General features: G+C 41.1%; 1 pseudogene across 1 annotated transcript in view; it reads right to left on the bottom strand.

Annotated features, from left to right (window-relative positions):
• Positions 1–1,975: 1,975 nt before the first annotated feature.
• LOC108294524 overlaps positions 1,976–5,508 on the bottom strand; it is a 6,944-nt pseudogene continuing 3,411 nt past the window's right edge. The window contains exons 2-3 of the transcript XR_005197984.1: positions 3,312–3,573; positions 1,976–3,200 (exon numbers count right to left, since the gene is read on the bottom strand). The product of XR_005197984.1 is annotated as a tubulin beta chain-like (transcript). The remainder of the gene's footprint in view (positions 3,201–3,311; positions 3,574–5,508) is intronic.

Genomic DNA, 5,508 nt, shown 5'->3' with positions numbered 1-5,508 from the left:
TGGTGATTTGTTGTTCTGATAGTTTATTTTATGTGTCAGCTTGGCTAGGCCTTGACACACAGGTACTTGGTTCAACATTATTCTAGATGTTGCTGTGTAGGTATTTTAAAAAATGAGATTAACATTTAAATCAGTAGATTTTGAGTAAAGTAGATTATCTTCCACATTCAATCTATAGATCCAAAGTGAGGCCTGAACATACTTATTCCAAATTATCCTTCGAAGCCCGGGGGGTTTGCTCAGTCTAAAGAAGCAGCTTCCTGCTTTGGGATCCTGATTTTCATTCCAGTTCCTCAATTTGAGGTTCAATCCTTGCCCTGAAATCCAGCTTACATGACCTGACCTGCAGACCTTACTAAAGCAAAGATTGACTACCACCCTCCCCCAAGATGGAGGGACTCTGCCAGCAGACTGCCTTCCACTGGAGCTTCAACAGCAACCCTTTCTTGGGTCTCCATTTATATGTATACATATAAATATGTATACATATTTATACACACACACATACACACACACACACACACACACACACACATATATATATATATATATATTTATATATTTCCCCTATTGGTTGCATTTCTCTGGAGAACGCTGACTAATACAGTTGTATAATATAAAGTTTACCTGAATTCCACTCCACTGAAGGGCATCACTTGTTTGTGTTATGTTCCTTCCAAACTATTCCATTAATAGTATCTCTACCTCCCCACAATCTGCTTCTATAAGAATAATAGAAGAAAGTAGCAGAGTTGGGAAACTTCATATGGAGTACATTAAAAAAAATCTACTTTAAAAACCTGCTTGCTTTTGATATCAAAATTTGACCATATTTCTCCTTGCAATTCTATCACAAAAGAAAAGAAAACTTGAGCATATTCACAAAAATGGGTGGAAAAGTTTTCACTTGACAATGAAATGCTGAACTCTGAAGGATATTTAAAAACATTGTGGACATATTTGAACTGATTTCAGTTGTGAAAATTCTTTCACTTGACCAGGAGGGGAATACATGGATACATAAATGCAAGTGGTAATCTCTCATGATTGGCCAAGTCTTACTTCTGGCATTGCATGCAGCATAATGTTATGTAGTTGCTTTGCATTACGATTTCTATCAGGACATACATTATTTAATTTGTTAGCCTAATACAGATTAATATTAAAGTTCCTGTGTGGTCTTTGTTTTAAAATGTTTTTGTGTCCATCATATCACCAATGTAGTTATAAGCTTGAGAAATGGATTAGTATGAGGTAACCTAAAATATGAGCAACTCTACTGTAAATTTAGGTCAGATACTCTCTTAGTAACTAAACTGCTAAATATTGAAACTTCTTTTTCCCTGTAGCCATTTAAATCTTAGTTTTGGTTGGACATCTTCCTGGTGGCTGAAAGCTAATGACTATGGACATTCCTAAAGCTATTTTCTCAAGTTTCCTGTGTTTTTCTTTTCTTTAACTTCTCATTTACTCTTTCCAGCTGTTTGTATTTGATCAGTTGTTTTCTAAATGTTCAATTTCCTTTAACATTCGGTAGAAAATTTGGATTTCTTGATTAGCGAATATTGCATTTATAAAAGTTAATGTTTTAGTACGTGTGAGATTAAAGTTATCCATTACAACCAAATTTTGGTTTCACCATAGTATATTGATAATGTTCTTATATGGAATACATTTATAGCTAGCACCTAGAATCATGCTTGAGAAGGGACTTAATAAATACTTCTTTAGTTACTTAATAAAATCCAGTAGCAAACATGCTATGCAGAAGTTGTTCTCTTTCAACAAATGCCGTCATGTCATCCCCATTTTGCCTCATTCACTACTTTAAAAACCATAAAAATATAGTTTTGCTGATTTAGCTCTCAAGTAAAAAATATAAATTCTGAAACAATACATGAAAAGTAAATAATAATAGTTATGTAGGAGGATCATTCTAGATGGATAGGACAGAAATCTTTAACTAGATAACTAGTTAGTTAACTAGATAACTAGTTAACTGATTTTTTTTTTCACTATGAAAAGGCTTTAATGGTGGTGTCTGTATAGCATGGGATGTGGACAGGGAAAATAGCAAGTGCACACACAGTGGGACAGGCGACAGGACAGGCTGGGAGTGAATAAAGAGTTCACACCGATTCCCTGCTTTCCCCAGTGAATGGAGGCCCGAGGCCACCTCCTCCTTGGCCATCTCCTCAAACTCTCCCTTCTCCTTGGCTGTGGCATCCTGGTACTGCTGGTATTCAGACACCAGGCCATTCATATTGCTCTCAGTCTTGGTGAACTCCACCTCGTCCATGCCCTTGTCCATGTACCAGTGCAGGAAGGCCTGGTGCCAGAACATGGCTGTGAACTGTTCCAAGATGTGCTTGAACAGCTCCTGGAAGGCCTGGCTGTTGCCCATGAAGGTGGTAGACATTTTTAGCCCCTGGTGCGGGATGTTACAGACAGCCCTTTTCACATTGTTGGGCATCCACTCAATAAAGTAGCTGCTGTTCTTGTTTTGGACATTAAGCATTTGCTTGTCCACCTCCCTCACGGACATGCAGCTCCTGAACACAGCAGCCACCATCAGGTAGCAGCCATGGCGGGGGTCGCAGGCAGCCGTCATGTTCTTGGTGGCAAACATCTGCTGGGTGAGCTCAGGCACTGTCAGTGCCTGGTACTGCTGGCTGCCCTGGCTGGTCAGTGGGGCAAAGCCAGGCATGAAGAAGTGCAAGCTGGGGAACGGGACCATGTTCACAGCCAGCTTCCACAGGTCAGCATTGAGCTGTCCTGGGAAGTGCAGGCAGGTAGTGACCCCACTCATGGTGGCAGACACCAGGTGGTTAGAATCACAGTAGGTAGGCGTGGTCAGCTTTAGAGTTCTGAAGCAGATGTCATAAGAGCTTCATTATCAATGCAATAGGTCTTGTCTGTGTTTTCCACAAGCTGGTGGACTGAGATGGTGGTGTCTGACACTTTGGGCAAGGGCACCACACTGAACGTGTTCATGATCCTGTCTGGGTACTCTTCCCAGATCTTGCTGATGAGAAGGGTACCCATCCTAGACCCGGTCCTCCCACACAGGGAGTGGGTCAACTGGAAACCCTGCAAGTAGGTCACAGATCTCAGTCTCCTTCCTCACAACGTCCAGCACTGACTCTACCAGCTCCGTGCCTTCTGTGTAGTGCCCCTTGGCCCAGTTGTTCCCAGCACCACTCTGACCGAAAATGAAATTGTCTGGCCAGAAGATCTGCCCAAAGGTCCTGGAGCACACAGAGTCCATGGTGCCAGGCTTCAGATCCACGAGCACTGCACGGGGCATGTACTTGTCCCTAGTGGCCTTGTTGTAGTACACGCTGATGCATTCCAGCTGCAGGTCGCTGTCCCAGTGGTAGGTGCCTGTGGGGTCGATGGCGTGCTCATCACTGATCACCTCTCAGAACTGGTTGCACACTGCCTGGCTTGCAATTGCCCAATCTCCCTCGTGATGGCGGTGGCGGGGGGGCGGGCAGCAGAGACACAGGTGGAAGTAGAGAGACAGCAGCACAGGAGCAGTTGCACAGAGTTCTCTAGTTAACTGATTTTTAACTAGATAGGAGAACTTTTTAACTAGATATTATCTTATAATTTTTTTAGATTGAAATTTGTGCAACTATTAATTATTTTAAAATTGAATTAAAGAAACAGAGTCCCAGCACTTTGGGAGGTCGAGGCAGTCATAACACCTGAGGTTGGGAGTTTGAGACCAGCCTGACCAACACAGAGAAACCCCGTCTCTACTAAACAACAACAACAACAAAAAATTAGCTGGTCATGGTGGCAGGCGCCTGTAATCTCAGCTACTCAGGAGGCTGAGGCAGGAGAATCAGTTGAACCCAGGAGGTGGAGGTTGTGGTGAACCAAGATTGCACCATCACACTCCAGACTGGGCAACAAGATCGAAACTCAGTTTCAAAAAAAAAAAAAAAAAATGGAAATTACATAAAAGATAGATTTACAAGACCCTTCCTAGAAATAGCCATTAAACTAATACAGATGCATCCTTTTGAAATGAAGTTTATGTATAGTAATTGTATTTGGATACCTTTACAAGATTAATATTCATAAATTAGGAACGGTTTGAACAACTGTATTGCTGATGTTTTGGTATATCATTTTACAGGCTTACTTCTGTAGCTGGGCTTATTCATATGCCTGGTAATAGTTGGCTGGCTATCAGCAGGGGTGGTGGAGGTACCTGGTCTAAGTGTTACTTATAGTCCAATAGGCTGGTTTGAGCTTCTTCATAGAGTTGGTGCATTCCACTAGCAGTGAGGGAGAGCACACTCCAATGCCTAAGTGCTTTTCAAGCCTCTGCTTATGATGTGTTTACTCATGTCACATTGGGCAAAGCAAGTTACACAGTCACTGTGGGAGGTCGAGCTCAGCGTCTGTGTTAAGGGACTGACTACATAAAGGCAATGAATACAGAGAGGTACCATTCAATGGGAACATTATTATAACAGTAATTGCTATAATTTCTAAAAATTTGCATTGTTTTCTCAAAACACTGATAATAAACTCAACTCATAACTGGTCAATTCTGTAAACAAATGAAAACTAGTGATAAGTATAACTATTGTTGTTCTCAGACTTAAGATTCTAACATCACTTAGTCATTTAAAATACTAAGACAGATCGTATCATTGCCTTGCTCCAAATCTTTCTGTGGTTTCTTTTTTTTCTTTTTCTTTTCTTTTTTGTTTTTGAGATAGAGTCTTTGCTCTGTTGCCTAAGCTGGAATGTAGTTGTGCAATGTCCACTTACTGCAGCCTCCACTTCCCGGGTTCAAGCGATGCTGCTGCCTCAGTCTTCCGAGTAGCTGGGATTACAGGCCAGCACCACCATGCCTGGCTATTTTTTTGTGTTTTTAGTAGAGTCCAGGTTTCACCGTGTTGCCCAGGCTGGTCTCTAACTCCTGGCCTCAAGTGATCTGCCTGCCTCGGCCTCTCAAATTGCCAGGACTACAGGTGTGAAACACCACACCCAAACTTTCTATAGTTTCTTATTACAATTAGAATAACATCAAAATTTTCTGATATGGTCCACAGATCCTAAATAATTTTGTTTTGATTGACCTTTATGACATGATGCTCTACCTCTCTGCCCATAATTTATCATTCTTCAGCTATGATAGCTGTTTTTTATTCTTTCAACGCATTGAATTCATTCCCACTTCAGGGCTTTTCATTTGCCCTTCCTTCTTTGGAATGATTTTCCCTCGGATCTTTGCTTGGATGACTTCCTCTCAACATTCAGGGCTCAGTGTAAATTTTACTCCTTAAAAGCAGTTTTTCCTGACCACCCCTTCAGAATTAGTTTCTCCCATCCCAGATCACTCACTGTGTATACTACCCACTTATTATGAACTATTTCCTTGTTTTATTTTGTATGACAGTTATCACTACCTGAAATTATCATGTTATAGTATTTCTTGATTATTATCTTTCCCTACTAGGATATAAGATTTTTAAAGGCATAACT

This window comes from Cebus imitator, unplaced genomic scaffold, assembly GCF_001604975.1.
Source record: "Cebus imitator isolate Cc_AM_T3 unplaced genomic scaffold, Cebus_imitator-1.0 Scaffold585, whole genome shotgun sequence".
Lineage (NCBI taxonomy): Eukaryota > Metazoa > Chordata > Mammalia > Primates > Cebidae > Cebus > Cebus imitator.
Note: the sequence above shows the minus strand (reverse complement) of the source record. Positions and strands in the feature narration are given on the sequence as shown.